At 41.1% G+C, this 21470-nt stretch overlaps 1 long non-coding RNA gene across 3 annotated transcripts in view; it reads right to left on the reverse strand.

The window, feature by feature from the left end:
- LOC110360697 (uncharacterized) overlaps window positions 1-21470 on the reverse strand; it is a 66053-nt gene that overhangs the window by 5326 nt on the left and 39257 nt on the right. For 2 of the 3 annotated variants that reach the window (XR_010473449.1, XR_010473448.1), the window contains exons 11-12: window positions 18473-20144; window positions 1097-15577 (exon numbers count right to left, since the gene is read on the reverse strand). This is a non-coding gene — a long non-coding RNA (uncharacterized LOC110360697). The remainder of the gene's footprint in view (window positions 1-1096; window positions 15578-18472; window positions 20145-21470) is intronic. The other variant, XR_010473450.1, reaches the window with a different exon arrangement.

The raw sequence follows: 21470 nt of genomic DNA on the forward strand, positions 1-21470 counted from the left end.
TGAAACTTGGTGTAAAAAGACCAAAGTGCCTGAAGAGCGACCATGAAAAGGAAGCTGGAAACCAGCTGAGAACCTGAGGGAGTAGAAGTTCTTTCTGTATTCCTGTACAATACAGAAGCATTCAAAAGCATCTCTCTTTGTGATAGATCATTGTAATTTCTGCTCCAATTCCCACCTTTTTGTCAAAATATTTTTTGAACTTGAATACTTACCAAAATATGGGGGGGAATTCTAGTCTTCTGTGCTCTCTCTGTTGTCAATGGAGAGACAACCTTAGTACCTCTCCCCATGGCAGTCTGGAGGTAATTTGGCAACACACTACTGAAATAATGTATTTTCCACAAATTTTTGTCGACATCAGAGGTGACAGGGACTGTGCAGTGGACAGATTTTGGAGCTATAAAAAATTAGACTTCCAGGTTCACAGCCCTGATGTCCCGCAATGAAACAATGCAACAAGATGTCCACCAAAGCCATCTGAAGCTAGTGCTGAAGAGGATTAAATGGGAGAAAATAACAAGGAAAGCAGAAGCAAAAGGAAGAAAAGAAGAAAAAAAAAAGGAAAGAAATGGAGAAAGAGAAAAGGAGCTCAGCAGAAGAACTTCTGAGTCTGAGTCACTCTCTTAATAAAATTTTCTGTAAAGTTCAAAAACCCAACTGCATTTTATCTGTAAGCCTGAAAAGATGAAAGGAGGAAGGAGCAGAAGGTTGTAACTTTCATGTTTATACACAAATACTTTGAAAGAACCTGCCTCTATCTAACACCTTCATTCAGTACTTAGAAGTGCAAACACAAATTAAGCAAAGGCTTTGAAGTCCTCATCTACGCAGAAGCCCCAGCAGAACAAGGAGTTCTGGGCTGAGACAGAGGAAGGGATGTACACACAATGTCGGAGAAGGAGTATAAGTGCAAGGAGGCACAGACTGAAGAGAAGTTTACTTTAATCCTCTGAGTTTTGCTTGTACCAAGAATCACATTGAATCTGTAAGGGGAATTTGGCTTGGAATGCATTGGCATTGTCAGAAGCCTGTCAGCCACTGTTGGCCTCATGGGCTCTCATCAAGCCCACTTGAGAGTGAGTGAGAACACACTTACCAGGGCTGGAAGGCTGTGGGTGGACACAGCAGGACGGGAGACATCAAGCAGAAGAGGTTCTGCTCATCGTTCCTAGTGCTGCTGTGCACAGGAGGAAATGTGGCTGCAATCAAAACACCAGCAGTATCAGTCTCTCAGGTGAAGGTATCAGATACCAGGGGCCCACTAACCCTCCACACCTTCATCAGCAGGGTCCCATAGTGCACCCAGAGAGTCCTCCAAGAAAAAAAGCTCCAAATACATGGGGTTCAACACACACTTTCCAGCCTGGACTGTCTCCATGAGCCACCTCCGCCCCATCCTCACTTCAGCTGCTCTGGCCATGTTGCTCTGTCTTCTTTGATTAGATAGCTCAGCTCAGCAGATACACTACAACACTACTCTAGTCCTGCACTGTCTAGGCTTTACTAAGAATGAGTGCTACTGAGCTTTCAATGAGTGTCAACACAACAAAGGAACCAGAGAAAGGAGAAATAATTAACCTCTGATCAGCAGAGACATGCCATAAAATATCCAAGTTGATAGAAAACACTGAAGAGACAGTCAAATTCCAGTAGTGTTGTTGCGCCTGCAAGAACCACAACACGACACTCCAGATAAAAAGCTAAAATGAAAGCCTGCAGAAAGTGAGTTCTTGCACTGGTTTTTGGAGCCTGAGTGCTCCTTGGTTTGTGTACAGACAGGGAATATTGACTTTGGCAGTACAGTGTACACCCTGCAGGGCTCTGAGACTCTTCCCGCTACCCCCAGGTCTCTCCTTCCATAAATTCCTCTTAGGAATGAAGGACCTTTATTAAAACAAAAGATCCGTTTAATGAGTTTTCTCATGTATGGCCAAGAGCAAAAAGTAAATGTTTAACCTCTGACCTCAAGGCTAAACTACAGCTTGGTAAGTGATGAGGAGCCACTGCTCATTGTTTGCCCTGAGAACAGTAACAACCTCACGATTTTCAGAAAGCAATTAGTGCTCCTGCTGTGTTAAGCACTGAAGTGTTTTTTTCTTGGTTGAATCAACTAGTTCAGGTTTTTTTCCCTCAGGTTTACAGAACATCTTTGTAAATGCGAATCTTCAAATTCCTACTGAGTACCCAGATGTTGTTGTTAAAATACATGGTCAGATATACATATCTGATAGTTTTTATATTTGTATATATATGCGTGTGTGTGCATATATAATCTATATTCATATAAGTATAGAAGTAGATAAACATGTCTATATGTGTAGGAATATATATATGCAACAGAAGAAAACTTGGATCCCACCTTGGAGATACTAAAAAGTCATCTGGACATGCTTCTAGGCAACTGGTTCTAGGTGGCTCTGCTTGAATAGTGGGGTTGGGCAAGAAGACCCTCAGAGTTCCCTTCCCACCTCAACCATTCTGTGATTCTGCAATTCTGTTTTTCTACTCAAAAGCAATTACTTGTTCTTAAGTTGGCTGTCTTCTAATGGTACCCATCTCTAGGGTACATCAACAATTTAGCACCATGTTTATCTAGTCCCAGAAGAAGTAGTTATTTCTTTGTTTTTCTTTTTGAGACCTGCTGTGAAAAACTCATTGTTTTACTGTTAGTAGTTCAATAAGCTTCAGACAGGAACACTGAGCTCAATGACAAAAGTTAAATACCCCTACGGTCAACAACTTCATGAAGATTTTAATCTCTAAAGTAAAATGCCTCTACTGTTTTGCCCAGAATGACAAATTCAGTAAACATAAATTTTATAAAAAGTTTTTCTTCCACTCAGTGGTGAGCTTTTGATCCTTACAGCTGTCTCTAGGTCAAAATTAGATGGAAGAGAAAACTTTTCTAAGCTTGGCATGAGAAATGTTGTGTCCCAAGCTACTGAGAAATATTAATGAGTGTACTAATGGATAGAATAAGGAGCTTTAATGACTTACATCCATCTGGCTGGAGCCTTACAATCTACAAAGGACTGAAGGAAGGCTCCCAGAGGGTCTTATGATGTGCTGATTCTCAAATAAATCCTTGGATGTGTTTCCTGGGAGTGCTCACAGACTTAGTAGTTACAGGCACCAATTCAAGAAAATTGTCTTATTCACTATCTACCATTGCAAGATATTTAAGAGTTTCCAGCACCCAGCCACTGAAACAAGGGAAACTCCCAGTTTCTAACAATTTTGCAATGTACTTAACTTCAAACATAGGTTTTAAATCCTTGTATTAGACCATATTTTTAACTGCATCTACAGTGTGTTTGACCACTTTGTGAACTGGTATGTTATGCCACATAACCAAGTGAAATCCAAGCTCTTGGTATTCCAACTAGGAAGAGACACTAGGTGGATTTGGGATCCACAAGGAACTTCATCACACAAACTATATTTGTGTCTCTTAAAGTCAATTTCAGTTCCAGTTGCTTTGTAGACCTCAAATAAGATAAACAGTTGTTATTTGCTATTGACTTCTTTAATTTTGCGGCCCTCTGGCAGTAAATGCGTCTGCTTAACCACAACACGAAAGAAAGTTGCCAGAAGTTTTTTCAAAGCCCCAAGGACTTAAACGACTCCAAAAGAGATGAAGTTCAATGGACAAAGGAAGGCCCCAGAGAAACAGGTGTGTTACTATTGCAAGGTGATTCCAGCCATTGACATTTTTTTACAAATAACACTGTATGAAGACTCAAAGTGTCTCCCCAAGTGAGTCATGATATTGCCACAGCTCTGCCATTGTATTTTACATGAAAAGCACACCTTAATTATTTTTACCTGTAATATTCTGCCAGACAATGCAAGGTGGCATGAAGTCTCCCAGTTTCTTAATACTGGATACATGTTATCTTAGGAAAAATTTAGCTGCTGATCCCCCGAGGCAGTCTGGACAGAGGAGCCAAATGAGCAGCAGAAAGCATGATTGTCTCCCCACTACTAGCTCCAAGCAAAGGCAGAATGTCTCCTGGAGAATGGTGTGTCACTGCCGAGCTGAGATTGCCTTGAGCATTGTTGCAGCCACCTCTGCTGCAAGACCATCACCAGAAGCCTACAGACTTCCTATCCAAGGCTTGCCACAGATGCCCAGCCTACCTAGACGCTTTAATCTTTCTCTGTCCTTTTCTCTAAAACAGCGGGTAACAGCAGCCCTTGTCTTCCCAGGGTTCCTGTGAGCACAGGTGGATTAAAGACCGCAAGGTGTCCCACTACCATTGTGTTACGAAGACATGGACCTTCCTTACAGCGAGAGGTAAAGGCCCATCTTCTTTAGAACTAGAGCAGGGTCCAGAATTACAGTAGAGAAGAAGGAGACACATTTTATATTTTTTAGGAGATTTTCCTGTTTCATTTTAGCCTTTTGAATCCTTGTTGTTCACCAAAAAAAAGGACATGTTGAGTTCTTAGAAGAAAGTAAGCCTGATAGTATACTTGAACGTAGAAAGACAGGTAGTCCCAAATGTGTTCGTGCAGTGAGTGGCAAGAAATGAATTACACAGCTGGAAGGAAACCAAGATAATCTTTGTGTGGTTTAAAGGATCATAAGTCTGGCGCCAATTGCAAGATAATATAGTACAATCAACGGCACAGTTCGCCTATTGAAATAGAGAGATGATTTTCCTAATGCTGCATAATAAAAGACTGGCTGATGCCTGGATTTGTGGTTTCTTATACTGAAGAATATATGAAACGCCTTGACATTTTCAGTAGCAGCATTCCAGGTCTTGGCAGACAACAACTGAACATGCCACAACTTTTCTCAATCAGGAGTGCCATGAAGCAGAAGGAAGAAGAAAATTTTGCTCCCTCAAGTCTTGCTTCTGTCTAGTCCCCTTGTGTCCCTTGGATAGCCTGAATCTGCAGTTCTGTTAGAGGGTGAAGCTAGCCCTCAGTCACACTCTACAGCTTTCCTAAAGCACTTTCTGTGGCAAAATAAAGACATCATTCATTATGAGAAGCTGTCAGTGTGCAGCCATAATTGCAGGTTTGCTGCAACATCAGCACCTGGTTTGCTTTTCAGTTCCTAGAGACTAGAGTTTCACAGCCTCTGGGAGGGTCAGTGCAAAGCTCAACCCCAGGATTTCTGCTATTCCTGCTCCATATCTATAGGGAAACCAGATGAGCACCCTTCCTCCCCATCCCACCCCCCCAACACCAGCTTCATTGTTTGGTTTGTTTTTAACCTCATGGCTCCTCTGAAATCCACTCAAGCTGGAGAAGGAATTCTCAGTTAAATTTTCTATCAGCAGTTGAAATCTCAGTGTATTTCTTCAAACCCTGAGGTATCTGATGCTATTTACCAACAAAGAACCAACTCTGAAGGCTTGTACTTGAGGTGAAAATCTCTCTGCATTATTCTCCCTTGCCCAAGATGAGACATTTAATACTTTCCTTTTCTCCCTGGAGGCAGTAAAGATGAGGAAACAGTGACATGTGCAGTGAAAACAAAAATTCTGCAGAATATATTCATTGTCATAAGGTGGAATCTGTTTGAGATTTTTCACATCTGCACAGTGCAGGCTGGTGGGGTGATCAGCCATGACTGACCTCATACATGCAGAGCTTATGCAAATAATAACAACAGCAGAAACACCAGAGTTGCTTTTTGACCAACATACCTCCCTGACTGCAGTGTAAGTGCTGAGGACATGACTCAGCCTGCTCAGGCTGTGCTCCACTTCATTTTAGTGTTGCACAGTGAGTTTTGCTGTTTCTGTACTGTTTCTGATGTTACAGACATGTCTCTAGTGGAGACCACTCTTCTGCTTTACTCCGTGTTTGTGATATTTTACCAGGCAGAATATAGGCAATATAGAAAAGCTGGGATTCAAGTCATCTCGCAAGTAGCATTGCTACACCATCGGTGCACTGTAACGTGACTTTTGCCCGTACCAGAAAGCTAACATGGCTATAAGCCTCCAGCATATCATCTTAAAAGCATTTCCTGTGGTCTCTTCATTTCTTTTGAGAATATCCTGTAAGTGATGTACAGCTAAGGAACAAATACAATTTCTCAGAGTGCTTAGTTTTCACTTTGGCACAATCTGTAGTAGCTATGTTCCAAAAACTTCATGGGAATTGAATTATCCCAAGTCCTACTGTCCTGGACCCCTTCATCTGCTTTAGCTAAAATTGTCTAATGTATGTATAAGACGTACACACACAAAGAGAATGAGACTGTACAAACTATACTGAACCAAGCAGCTGGAAGGTTTTAAATTAAACCATGCAAATTGACATTTACGTCAACATGAATTCCCAGTCCTACCTGTGATAGTCTTCTGCTAAACCTGCCAAATGGTCTCCTGCACAGTTTGTCTCTCAGCCACAGGCTTTGACTCTTTTTATTTTCTTTTTTCCCCTCTCTGTATCTTCCTGGGATTCCTTTTAGAGGCTAAGATTGTCATTGCCTTTAGCCAATGAAAAAATCCTAGGGAAGCATTTTCTAGAAAAACAGCATCTCCCTCTGTGCCTCCTGAGTGATGCTCAGGGCTTGTCACAACCACCCTGTCTGTGAAATGTCCTGACACTCCAACTTACATGAGGAATGGGCAAGCGTGTCCTTTGGATCAAGGCACAAGACAGGCTGACTGTGTTTATTCCAGCTCTTAATGCCATTAATTGTTAGTCTATTAGCATGAACCAACTTAATCCCTCTCAACCCTTCCCAAAGTGTCACCTTCCACTGGCAATTCCCTGTATTATCCTTGCAGGAACCACCATAAGACAAAGTATAAAAACAAGAGGGTAAAACATCACACAAAAAATAGAATAACCTCCTGAAAGCTTCTGATGTGGCTGGCAACTGTTTGGGGCTGGGACTGTGAATTAACACTGGAAAAACCTCTGCCAATAACAGCCAGTTCCACCTTTCCCAAGCAGTCTGTCTTTTTCCATGTATTCTCCCAGCTTTATTAATCACCTTTATGTTACAAAATATAATGTCTTCACCAGCATTAGTTCAGCCAATACCTTAGTCATTTTTTCTTAAGAACTGACCAGCTTAAACTTGTTTAGTACTCATTCAATTAGGTGAATTCCACCATGGAACTAGAACACAAATTGAGTCTCATGCTTAATATCTGTGCAGTTCCCAGAAAGAGGTCAAGACAGAGAAAACACAATTTCATAAAGGAAAATTTCCCAGCTTCCTTGCCCAATAAGCATTTTTTTCCTAGGAGCTAATAGAAAAAACTTTTATCTGATCTTCCATAATTGCACAGAATTGACCTAGATTACCATAAAGCCTGAACTCTAGAGAAAACTGAACTTCTGACAAAGGAGTCCAGATTTTAACCCAAATAACACATACCTGGAGGTAGCCTTTGTACTCCATTTAAACACTGTTGTCAGTCTTCATACACTGAAGGGATGAAGGTGTTAAGTTGACTATTAACAGTACTGACGGCTCAGGGAATTGTGAGAGTTTAAATGATAGATGCTTTTGGTAGGAAGTACATCATTATAATTCATTTCATCAGCCACAGGAAAAATGAAAAATTTCATAGAAACCCAACAGAGATGGTCTAGTAGGATATGTACTACAAGACACTGAAAACACAAGGATTATTTAAACATGGAATGATGAATATGACCTTGCCTTACGCGAAAAGAGTCAGTACAGCTGCATCCTGATGCCAAATGTAAATAAAAGCAAGGCAAAATATGCAGTGAATTATTTGGATTTGCTTCTCTGCATCCAGCCGTGGAAAGTAAAGCACAACAAGAACTTTAGACAGTGAGGAGTCTCTGATCCCTTCCTAAAACTCTTTTCTTCTCATGACAGTTTTGGATGCACAAAGATTAATGGCTAGTTTTGTCCTGTTCTCTTCCTATTGTTTACTTTCAATATTATAGTTGTAGCATTTGTAATTAATTTGGCTATATAGTAAAGTAACTGCACATACTTATCATAGAAAATTAATATGCATTTACTCGTTTCACATTTCTCTTTTCTTTCTTTTTTTTTTTTCTCTTATTCCTTATGCTGTAGATGTCCACAGGATTTAGTTTGGTGGTTAAAAGTTGGGTCATGGCATTGTGTAGGTGACTTGAGCTATTAAAATAGACATTTTGCAATTTTAATATATAGGGGACAATTAGAATCAACCTGATACAATATCTCACCAAAGAAATAGAGGAAAAATATTCAAAACTCAGCCTAGTTTCCCATCTCTCTTATATCTGTGACACAAACAGCAGAGCACAACCCACATCTGTTTAAACAGAGACACACAAAATTTTGAACTTCAAGGATGCTTAAGGGATGTACCAGAGATAAACCCAAGGAAAGAAAACTTCAGAGGAGCTAATGATAATTTATGTTAAACTCCACAAAATTCCCAGCTTTACAGCTTCATTCAACACTTTTTCAGCAGCAGGAGGGTATAACTGAGAGGTAGATCCACAAATTTCAAAAATACTATTCTTGCCAAGTCCGATCTCTTCATAGCTCCATTCACGTCATATTATTCAGCATATCTAATAATAACAATAAGTTGAATAACAGGGGTTTTTTGTTTGTTTGTTTGTTTTTTAATTTTATTTTAAGGAAGGCCTTTAATCTTGGAAGATCTAAAGTAGAAGAGTGAGGTTAGCACATTAGCATCTCCAGTGACTGGACAGCTCTATTATCAGGTGAAACATATGCTGACTCTAGAGAGAGAAAACAATGAGATTTGAATGAAAAACTACTTAAGACTGAGGTTTGTTTGTGATTTGTGCACAGACAGAAATAGAAGAATTGTTTGGATTCTGTCTGTCACTTCTCTATTGTCTTTCATGGTGATCTTCAGCATGGTATAGCATTAGGATTGGGTTATATTTCCTATCCTGGATGAATTTATTCTTAGTAGTTCTGAAAACAATCCTCAAGTTCATAACTACCTGAAACCATTCTGGGGATTTCAAAGGGAAAGTCACTTGTGATATGGAATACAACAAAGTGATTAAATATATGTAAAATGTTCTCCATAAACCTGTAGAGGGTGATTTCTTCAGGGTGGCTGAGCACTACATGGATAAAGATCAGCTTTACCTGTGGTGTATTGAGGTCTTCCTCCCTAGTAGGGGATATCATCGGTAAACAATGTGTCCATATCAGACCAGGGCTAAACAAGATTAAAGCTTCCAGAGAGAAGGCTGCACACAGGGAGAAGTCCATCCACTTACTGTCCTCTCTCATCAGTTAAAAGCATTGAGAATTAAGAGCTGCCTGGAAGAGAGCTCCCTCAAGAGCAGAGGTTCTCCACTGTCATCCCCACAGTGGCTTTTCTAACACTTTCTTTCCTCATCACAAGTACAATTAAATGTCCCCTGTTTTTATCTTATTTAATTATTTATGAAAAATTAACTGAAAAGCAGGAAGAACAGTGAGTGAAGAATCAAATTCAAAATATTTTTTTAATATAATAAGAGCACCAAGCATGTGAGCCTTTTTAGAAGGAAGAAAGTAGAAGATAACTTAGATGTATCTGAACATCAAAAGAAATACTAATGGGAGAAAAAAAATCAGAAAGTTCATCAAAGAATATGCTCTGGCATCAAGGAACAAGCAATTTCTTGAGGGTCTAACATCAGGGCACCAACTCAGCAGGGTTTTGATAGGTCCCTGGGTTGGACAAGAAACATCATAATTGTCATTTGAGAGACAAGTTCTCTGAAGAGCCTTGAATAGAAGAGATTTGGGTACTGATGGGAGATGCACACAGAAATCCTGCCACCACCACCAAGTCCAAGGCAGGGATATTTCCCAATGAAAACATTCAGAATAATGCTACAAGCTAAAATATGTAAGGGAACAGAATGATAGGCAGCAGAGAGCTGAAGATTAATGCTGAGTCTCTAACCACCTAATTGCAGCTGAATATCTGAGTGCAGCAAATCACACCAAATATAGTGAATATAATCAAATGTACTTCCTGGGCCTTTACGTGCAGGGAAAGTATCTCTCCAGGGCTCCTGTACATGCGCGGTTCCCAGATGAATCAAAGTCAAATGCCCATTTCACACTACTGTTGCTCGAGACCCAGTCAAGGATGCTGTAATGTAAGGGTAATTATTCACGGAATAGCAAAGCCAGTTCACCTGACATGCTCCCACACTGACAAGCATACTCTTGCAGTCACGGCTGATCCCTGGCAGAGGTCCGTGGCTGCAGCGTTGTGCCAAATCAGAAGCTGTAATGTTGGCTTTTTCAGCATAAGTTTTTCCTGCCCTGCCTCTGCACTATTTTCTCCAGCAATCTGATCGCTACCGTGAATCCACCTCTTCACCTGTGCCACCAAACCACAAGAAATGAATAGTCCTAGGAATAACATGCCATCTCTAAACACTGCCCCTTATGCAGGAGGAGTGAATGGCAGCATTGACATTGTTCTGGGTAGAGAGCAAAGCTCACACGGTCTGAGTGCTGAGCCATACCCACTGTAGTAAATTAAATTTGACATGGGTCCTATAAATCCAGCCTGCAGTTCTTATCTCAGGGCATCCAGCTTTCTGGGGGGCTGGCAGCCTGCCTGGAGAAGAAGGAAGGCAGAGCAGGTGCCGTACAGTCTCAGTGCACATGGACATCCCCGTTCCTTGGGGTCAATACAGAAGTTTTAAGCACATGGTCCTTGTTCTGGGGAAGACCCATGGCTGTCTGGGTGCAAACACATATCACAGCTTGATGGAAGACTGCATCAGCCCCTGGTCTCTCTGGAAATAGAGACCTTTAGAGTCTTTGGTCTAAAGGGAAAAAATTGTGGGATGGGATGGGATGGGATGGGATGGGATGGGATGGGATGGGATGGGATGGGATGGGATGGGATGGCTGATGCCATGCTCTCCCCAAAATGGAGGAAATTCCCTATTGCACAGTTCAAGGAGTGTGAGGAAGGTTACAGGCAGCTTTGTCTCCAGGGGAGCCCTTGGCTTTGAGAACAAAACTGCCTAGAAACCATAATATTATTGCCAAAGTTTGCAATAGAGTAGTGAATGCTAAATGGTGACTCTTCACATTCAGGTATTCAAAGAGTGCTTCAGGTACAGTACCTGCCTGTTCTTTTCTAGGGACCTAATAAAAAATTGATGCATTGGCAGCTACTTTTAGTGCAAATATTCTCATTTGTGTTTCCCTGATCTTCAAAGCATTTTAGAGCCATGCAATGGTTAGATTTACCCTAGAGATATTCTGTTTAGACTGGGTAGACTCTTTAGGTGCTCCAACACAGTCTGTCTTGGACTCATCGCACCCTGGATGATCCAGGGAGTATTATATTCTAGTTCACATTGCACATGTAAGGAGGTGAGGTTGTTGGCAACAATCCTTGCTCTGACCCATATGCAGCTATAAGGTAGCCCTAATTAGTGAAGAATTATAACCTCTCCTAAAAAAAAGCAACAACAAGAACAACAAACAAAACCCCAAAAAAACAAACAAACCCAAAACCACCCAAAAAACAACCAAATCACCAAACAAGAAACATTGAATTCCTTCCAGTTCCTCCCAATTCACTCTTGTCAATGTTTTTGACCACCCTCAGAAAAGTTACTGCAAGACTAATATATGCCGATGCAGTGATTTTATTTGCTACTGCACTATTTTATGAGTGTGCACCACAGAGCTTAACTTCATGGCAAGAAGATTTATGGTGTAATTACTTTAGTATATTATTGTACAATTTGCAAATAATGGAAAAGAAATTTACTGGCTACACTTCAGCTGTCAGAAAGTCTGTCTGCAGAATGTTATGAGAGTGGAAGGATAATGTGCTTCTCTCCATGAGTGGGAATGTTAAATGACAGGCATCGCTTAACCTGATCAAACATTTTAAACTTGATCAGCTATCCATATCATAATAAGTAAAGTTTCCTGCAAAGAAAATCAATTATGCCTCATAAAGGAAACAGAAGCATTTGATCTTAAGAAGCAAATAAAAAACTGCCCAGAACACCCATACCCAGGAGAGTCAAGCCCAGTCAATCATCTTCCTAGTCAAGTGTAAGAATTAAGAACTCCACATCCTCTTTTAATTGCTTTAATTGGCAGTGTTTCCCAGTGGACTTTCATGTTTCACTTGGCCTTTTTTCCCCCAAGTTGAAAAAAATGCATCTGATTAATAATCATGTAATTGGATTTCCAGTTCAATGATTAATGTCTAACATCCAGTACTTCAGAAGAGGTAAAGCGGAGACTTGTCTTCACTTTTGACATGAGAGTTTTTTGATGGAAAAGACTTCATTCATTTCAAATGTTTTGCAACTTACATTTCTCAGCAACTTGCCAGATCAATTCAATTTAGATGCCTGGTAATAAACATCCCCTTCATTAGAAGCACAGAAATTAGAAGCATGAAATTGAATGGAGGAGAATGGAAGGGTTGAGTAACAGTTTTCAGAGGCCCTAATACTCAAAGATCTTAATTTAGTAGAAACCCAAACTCAAGTCCCTTGGAAATCAAATGAAAGTTTCCTGTTGCAGTGGAGATGAAAAAGCTTCTACAACCTGATATAAGTTCAAAGTAAATTTAGCTGATATCAAGTCACAGTGAATGTGAAAAATTTTCTTTTGATCCTTATGTTTGGAAGGGACAGAGAGACTGAAGCAGAGCAGGCAACTATGGTTGTATCTGTGCCTTTCCTCAGTTTCTACCCTTTGCTCATTCTGTTTGGACAATCCTAGTTCATAGCTCTGGACTCCTACCAGCCTGTTGTTACATAAATGGTAATATAACATATCCACATCATAAAACTTCCCCTCACACAAACAGAATCAGACCTATAAATAACCATTACAAATATAGAAGTACCTTTGTTCTGTATTGAAAATGCAATGAAACAAGTGTAAACGTGGAACGATGTTAAGTCAGGTTCCCATCCAGGATCATGCGCAGTGGTCGGGCCTCCATGTCCTCTACTTCAGTCTTCTTCCGGGCCAGTTTAAAGTAAATATGAGGATATTAGACAAATCTTGAAATAAGGCAGCCTGTAGAGCCCCATAACCGTGCTCATATCAGAAGGAAACAGTGGCAAAGTTTTCAGTCCTACATATCTCAAAAAAATCCTTCAAGCCACTTTAAATAGTCAGCTATCATCTCATGACATGTTCGACTAATGGGAGCTGAAAACACTCAAGCACTACCATAATTTGAAGTATAGTGGCAACAATCTGCTCTTTGACAAAGTCCTCATCAGACACAATAGAAAGATGTGCATTGTCTTCAGCTAGTTTTCAGTAAGGACCCTTCAAAAGGCAGTGAAGTGTTTACTTTGAAGGCAACCATGGCCAAGGACAGAACAGAAAAGCCAAATAATTTCCTAACTAATTACAGTTTAACAGTGACTTAGGGAAGGTTATTTATGGACCCATTATACATCCCCATGGCTCTATAAACTTAACTGTGATAAACATTTGACTAATATATGAAATTATTGGAAGAGATTGGATCATTAGTATGGGGACCAAGCTAAGACCACACCTTTCAGCTTCTAAGTTTGTGAGACTATTACATTCTACTTTTCTCTGAGTTAGCTTTCATGTTAAGAACTTAGGGTGGATTTGGTAGAGCGAGTGCATCTTTTCCATGCTCCACTGAGCTGGAAGCAAAGAAATTACAAATTAAATTAAGACACAAAGGGTTACTTTCTTTAAAACTGCGGATGCTATGAGGCAGCCTTTCATATATGCAGTCTTCTCTGCTTCCTATGAATTTAAATATGTTTTTTAAAAATAATGTGAGTTTGGGGTGAGTAGATCTAAATAATCTTGCCCTGATGAAATTATTCACACAACATTAGTCCATTTCTGAGCGTTACACTAACGAGCGCTATGCAAAGATACAGAATATCTATGTATGATATATTGACCTGAATGCCGAATACCTGAGCCTTCTACATAACAAGCTGACAAGTACTATTGTAGTAATTATGTCAAATAAACCAAAGCTGACTTTGAAGGTCTGCTTACAAAATGAGAGCCAAGAACATAATGATTTATGAAGTCTGCGGTTGTGCTGAAGCTTATTCTGTATTAAACCCTGGTATCATTTCCCTTTGTTAAGGCTTGTAGTATATCTCCAATGCCAAGAAATTCTGCTTCTTTCACGATGCAGAGCACTCTGGCTAGGAAGGGGTCAGCTCAGGCTGTAGAACTGAGGAGGCAAGCAAGAGGGAAGCCCTGCCCTTGGTTGTGGTCTTCGTGCTGCTGTGGCTTCTAACCCAGATTTCAGGAATACACCATGGTCTCCCCATTTGCCCACACCTACCACTTTTAGGTCTCAAAGTCTACATAGTGAAGAGGTCCACAAAGCTTTTTCATATTTGCTGCCTCCTGGACTAACCCAGTCTGTAGGACTCAGAGAGGGCATTTTTTGCCCTCAGAAGGGGAAATAACTGCCCAGTCTCCTTGAGTTCCTTCATGAACAGGCTGCCTAGGAAGCCAGCATAGCCCTCATACCAGCTCCATGAGACGAAGTCTGGGAGGATGAAGAGTTAATATAACTCTTGACCAGAATGGCTATATGTCTTTTGGTTAGTTGTATCCACCAGATAACACTGTGCTCCAGGTGGAGCAGCTTTTTTCTGTCCCATCACTGTTTCAGGCTGACTTACCAGGCAATGAATAAATCTGACTCACACCTACTGGGCTGCTCTCCCAGGGGACTGATGGATGAAGTCAAAGCTTCACTCAGAAGCATGTTGGTGGGACTGGAGTAATTCACACAAAAAAATTGGGTGTGCCAGAGACAGTCCATGCACTTCATCATCCTACACACAGTTGTATTTTCATTTCCCATCAATTATTTAATCAAGTAACTCCAGGGAAGCATATACATGCCATCCAGAAAATTCATTAGATGACTGTAGCTTTACAAACAAAGTCTGTCAGCTAAAAATTATCACTTTAATCCCTTTTTTATTATTATTTTGTTTTCCAGATTGCAATACTGAAGTCCCTGCTGTTGCCTTTCTGTTTTATCTGTCCAGAGTGAGTCTGATTCATTGCAGACAGCCTTTCTCTCCCATCTCACTCATGTTAAGCAGACACCAATAAGTAGCAAAGGAAATTCTTGCTCTGGACAAATGCAAACCAGATCTGACTGGCTGCCTTCCACGAAGTTCCCCATGCAGATTTCTTCTGCATTACCAACTTGATAGCAGGGGATGAACTACCTCTCAATGCACTGGGTATGTGTCAGTAGCTGCATGGACAGCACCTCAGTATTCTGAAATAAAAGGTTGAAATTGTCCAGGATTTTTGTTTCTTCCAATGTGATGATCTGTGAGGTCAAATTCCTTATCAAAATAGACCTGCTATGCTTTTTTATGGACTTTTCTTCCATCAGCATTCTCTTATTGGTCGTCTTCTGCTGCTCCTCCCTCTGCTGAGCATCTCCTGTGTTGTCTAAGAGCCACCTGGCAAAGTGATCCATTGATACCCACTCTCTGTTGAAGTCAATGTTCTCAAGCTGATCCATATGTCATGATAAACTGAGGTGGTTGAGTTATTCAAAGGGAAATCTTCAAGGAATCCTTTTAAACTTCCTTTGGGCTAATGTAAAAATATAAGAACATTCATGAGTTTTAAGTTTTAAAGTGGATTAATGAAACCACATTAGCAAATTGTATGAACATTTTTGTTCACAAACCACGTACTTTTCACACAGTGAACTTAAAATATTGTGGGATAAGTGAAACTGAATTCAGATAAAAGTAATACTGAATTTTACTGAATTCTTATTTGCAGTCCTTTGTTTCTACTATAGATCAGGCTCCAGGTTCCCTTTGAGCTATTTTGTGGCTGTCCAAGAGAAACTAAGGCTGCGTTATTTTCTGCATTTCCTGTACACAAGAGAATGTGATACACAGAAATGTAATTTAAAATCAGACAGGAGGAATTTTTGACTGATACTTCACCCCTTCCCTTTTGTACATATATTGTTTCAGTTCTGAGTCTGTATACTGCCCTTGCAAATTTTCTTTACACACTTAATTGACAGAGATCAGATTCCAATCCAATAGAAGAAAATATTAGCAGTATGCCATTTTTCACTAGTCTCCGTGAAGTGCTTTGAGAAAGCAAGGTGCTATAGAGATGAGACTATATTCCCCAGTAATTCAGCAAGACTTCATTATCTGCAACTTTCTCCTTTGCTTCCAAGACACTCCTTTTCCTAAATCTCTTAACATCTGTAAAAAAGAGCTTCACAAAGCTCTCATGACAGGAGATGCCATATGAGGGGCTCAATTGTGTACAACTAGTTTGTATCTCAGATTATTTTTCTTTCTTTTTTTTTTTTTTTAAACACTGGCCTTGCCTCCCCTTATCCCAATGTTAAGAGTGCTCAGTATTAACAGCCCTGATGGTCAATGAACCCAGAATGATCTGAGATGGCAACCTCATTCACACACAGACACAACCTGCTTCTACTCCTACAGCAAAACCACTGTCACCAGCCCATCTTCCCACAAACATACACACATCTCTCAACTCCCTCAAAATGCAAGCAGAAATGACATTTTCTAATGAGGTGAACTCTAATACTTGTTTTTGACAAGGTAAAAAATGCCTATGAGTCATCATCTGTTGCACATTTTCTCTCCCACACCCCACTAAACCATTCCTTCAAGCTATTTGAGAAGTCTGTCCCAGCAAAAAAGGATCACAGAGCTGGCAGAGTGCCATGAAATTGATTTTCCAATGAAAATGATGGCTCCGTGACAACTTAGGTGAAGGTCTGCTGCGCTACATTTGCACGGCACTTTGCACAGCAGAGCCATGACTTACTTTAACAATAGATACTAATGTGATCAAAAGGACAGGTAGCAAGAATCAAAATGTTGCTTAGTTTCTACACGTTTTCAAGCCTGGTAACACACCTATTACTACAGGAAACCCATTTTCTTTCTATCGGTTCCACACATCATATATATGATTATAGTATCAGCAATATATTGCTATGAAGCATAAAGCAGGTTCTTTGACATATTACACACTCCCCAGAAAATAGGAAAAAAACTTGCCCAGCACCTCTCTGCTCCAGCCTTGTTCAATATATACCGCACTCTCTAATTGCTTCATTACCTTCCTGTGCTACATGCCAATTGAAACTAAATTGCAGCACCTTCAAGACAAAAAGCGGAACCTCTGGCTTTGTTCCTGTACTAACTCTACTTAATACCATTACTTTCCTCTTCAAGGCACCTCCAAGATCCTTCTTCACATTGCCATGCCAACAGTCCTTATCAATCAAAGTCCTGTCTGTACTGAGCGGCCAATACTGGATGCCTCAGGAAAGGTTACAAAACTTCCATTATTGTGTGATAATTCCCCTTAAGGGAGGTTTGTTCCTAGTGACAGGATGCTAGTGGTCAGCTTAAGCATTTACATGCAGAGCTAATGGAATTAAAGACTATCCACAGTGTTTAAGAGGCAGCAGGCAATACAATGAAGAAGGAATCAATGAGATGCTTAAAAAGCATCTTGGACCGCAGACACGTTCTCTTGTTTTTAAGCATCCATTCTGTTCCTTTCAATAATTCATGCCAAGGTGATCAGGGTCCTCAGAATTTGCACAGCCAGATGGGAGGAGAATTGTAGCATGTACAATCTAAACATCATAATTCAAGTATATATATTTTCAGTACTTATGTTCCAATAAATGACAATACTTTTCCCTTCCCAAAGGCATAGTCTTCTTCTGAAGAGTGATTTTCACATTGCCAGCACAGGCTTACCCAGATCCTCTGCTTGGGAAAGTGCTCTGCTAAACTATGACCAACCACCCAGTGGTCTGGACAACACCGGTGTGCTCAGGCAAAACAGAAGACAGCCAGACGGCCTTGTCTTTTGATAGTTCCTTCTTAAACCAACAATATTTGATGAGATGGAGCCATGGTCAATAGGATGATCTTTTTTAGAACAGGGTGGAGGCTTCTCAGCAAGCCCTCAGAATAGCCTAGGTTAGCCTGGAGTTCTCTCCAGCTGCGCTATTAAAAGTACAAATCAAAGCTGCCATATCCTTTCACCTGGGCTGTTCACTGTGGTACAGCACAGAACATAAGCGCAGTGAACTGGGTTAGACAAACAGTCCATCTAACACAGTAGCCTGTGTCTAACAACAGCCGTGATTTTTCCTCAGCACACTTTCACAGTCTCTAGTAGTTTGTGTCCTGATTGCACACAGATTTTCAGCCCTAACAACACCCTACAGCAGGGAGTTCAACAGCAAAATGTCCCTAAACTTCATCACCTTTGCTTAAGGTGATGATACCTAACTAAGCTAAGACTTCAAAGGGAAATTTGAAAGGTTCAAATTACACAGAAGCTATAAAACAAGTAAAATGCACTTAGGTATCTTAATGAGGCCACCAATGGCCAATTTGGTGCACTTTACACCCATACTAATAGCCAAGCTCCACGGGCAGTTGAATAAAACACACTTACCTGGTGTGATATAACAGCAAGGAAGGACTAACCAGGGATGAATCCTGTTCGTATAGGTTGCTCCAGTAACGTGTAACTACTTGGTAAACATAACAATTTTTGATGCTTCATCAGTTCCTTCTGGGTTTATCTGTTGCACAAAATGTTAAACATATTGATCAGGTGGTGCCTTTTGTGATATGTTTATTTTATTAGTATGTGTCCTTGAACTAACAGCGCTTTTCATACACACCTGCCAGATAAGTGACTGAAAGAACTTGGCATCTGGGAATGACAACTCGGGAGAGGGAGGGAGGGAGGGAGGGAGGACAGTAGAGAAACGGCTGCATTTCAGTACAGATAAGGAAGGAGCTGTGATTATCATACTCATGCAAAACGCAGGGACAGAAGTGACTCACCTTGCAGAGAACGTATTTGCACACATTTTACTCTTCAAAACTGATTTTTAAGTACGAAGCTGGAGTCAGGTCCCATTTCAAAATCCCATCTGGCTTTTTTTCCTAATAATGGTGCCATGTGCTTTAGCCTCTGAGGCTGTCTCTGTTAGGTGAGACATTTTGGGATAAAAAGGCATACTAAGCTATCTCTCTAGCTCAATATAGGTGGGGAGAGCACAAACCTGAGGAATTTCTGTCTGTGAACTGTCTCTGGTGGTACTAACCCCAGGCTGGTTCTTTCAGGCTGGTGGGTTGGTCCCAGTGTGCCCTAATAGTTGTAAGCAGAGTATGGCCATTTCCTAACACCTCCTGGTTTGCAGGCACCCGAAAGGTGTGCAGTCTGCACACACTGCCTTGTGTGGGTTCATTGCTTCCAGAGCAACAGAAATCCTGGGACTGATCTGGGCTCAGGCATGTGCTTTGGGCGAGCTTAGAGACAAAAAGTGCTCTAGCACAGTGAAAGGTTAATTAAACTCTCAGCTGCCAAACTGAAAAGTTACAGAAAAAGAAATAGCAGCATATTGAAAAGCATGTGCGTGGTACTGACCTTTCTGTCATGTGGTCCCACTTTGGGGTCTCTGAGGCACCTCTCGGCTGTCAAGCTGCAAGGGGAACTCAGCATCCCCCGGCAGCTGGCTGGCCTCCAGGCTCAACCCCGCAGCCAAGGACCAGGTGGCTCCAGCCCCACTCCAAGGACCTGCGGGGCTCCTTCCAAGTCAGCACCTTCTTCATCCTCTTGCTCAAGACAGACTGCTTCTCTTTCACTCCTGAGTTCTTCCTTCAGGAATGCAGCTTCAGCAACTCCATGCAGCAATGGCAACTGCAGCTCTCCCAGTCCTCTTTTCTCTAAGTGTGTATTGCATATGGAAGCATAGCAAGGGAAACCTTGTGTAATCCTCAGAGACATCTCTGACCTTATATAGATGCTTTGTTCCAGAACCAGCAAATGCCTTTTATTTTAAATAGCCTTTTTGTCAGAGACATATTTTAGAGGTCACTACAATGTTTTGTAGTTGTAAATCATTTTCTTCGCATTTGCACAGACAGAATTAGGACCCAGAGTGATTTTCTCCATCCTATCCCTCTTCCCAGTCACCCACACCTCACCCACATTCGCTCACACCTTGCCAGTCTTAGGGCTTGGTTTCACAACTCTCCAGCAGAAATTAAAACTAACCTTGAGCAGAGCAGCTCAGTGGGGAACTCAGGGCTTCTGGTTTTGTGGCAGCTCACTTCTGTTAGAAGACAGACAAAGAGACCACTATCTCATTTCCCATCTCTATCACGAAATGTCTCTGTAGGTAAACAACATTCCCTAACAAGTGCTATGGAACATGCTCTCAGCTCATCTAAATGCAGCTGGAGTTGAAGTTTGATGTTTATAATAAACCTAGCAAAATTAGCACACATCCGTCATGTCTATGATCCTGCGGCATCCACAAGTCCCCAGCTTTTCTCTGGCTTTTCTCTCTTTTCTCTCATGCTCCCCTCTCCACTACATCTTATTTTGCTTCACTTTCTCAAGCCTTAAAAGACCTCCTGTTTTTTGTAGTTCTGTCTACTTTCTTTCTCTTTACAAGATATTTGCTCTCCTCCTCTCAATTCTCTTGGCTGCTCCCCGTCTTCCTCATGTGAGCCAAGAAATTCCTGACAGCTGCACTTCCCATCCTGTGTTTTGCCATCATCATCATTTTGTTTGTGCACGTGCATGCATATGTGTGAGAGAGAGAAATTCAGCCAACCTAGCGACATGGCTTGGATCCTACGCTAATTGGAGGTGGAGTGAAACACTCCATCTCCCCTTGCAGCAGCTGCTCTACAGCCACAGTGCGGTGGCAGAAATCAAGCTTAGAGCCCCAGAGCACCTGGGAAAGCCCAGAGCTCTGTGTCTTGACACACACATGTACCACTGGATTTGTTAAAGCCGTACAGCTGCACTTCTCCCTGCACGGTTCTGCTGTTGATCTGTGCTGGCTTTTAACTTTTATAGCAGGCAGCTGTACTCCATGAAGAGATTGGGCAGGGTTTAATCAATAAATGTTAAAAAAAATTGTCCATTTTTTTTCCCTTATTCACTCTCGATACTCACACATCTATTTCCTCTACATGCACTGGCTGGTTTTTCAGCCTGTCTCCCTCTTTCCCTGAGACCTGCACCAGCAGCTGTACAGCTGGCTCTGGTGATGTGCCAGGGCCAGATGCTCCCTCACATCAACCAGAAATTGTAGCTGACAGTGATCTTGGACAAGCACAAATCACTGCTGATTTAAATCACTGATTTTTAATAAGAGCAAATACTGAATCCTACAAACCCTCTCCATAATCCATTATGTCTGAAACATCCCCCTCTCTCTTTATGACTCAGCATCTGGTAGCCAGCTGAATCCAAAATTCTACAGCATCACATTAAACCCTTCTCCAGAATGATTTCTTCATGTACTTCCTAGAACTGTACAAAACCACAAGAGCAATTGAGTAAAAAATGCAATAACTCACAGTATCATAGCAACAATGGTAAAATATGTGCTTCCTGCTTATTCATTTTGATTAAGAAAATTATT

Source organism: Columba livia, chromosome 6 (genome assembly GCF_036013475.1).
Source record: "Columba livia isolate bColLiv1 breed racing homer chromosome 6, bColLiv1.pat.W.v2, whole genome shotgun sequence".
Classification (NCBI taxonomy): Eukaryota; Metazoa; Chordata; class Aves; order Columbiformes; family Columbidae; genus Columba; species Columba livia.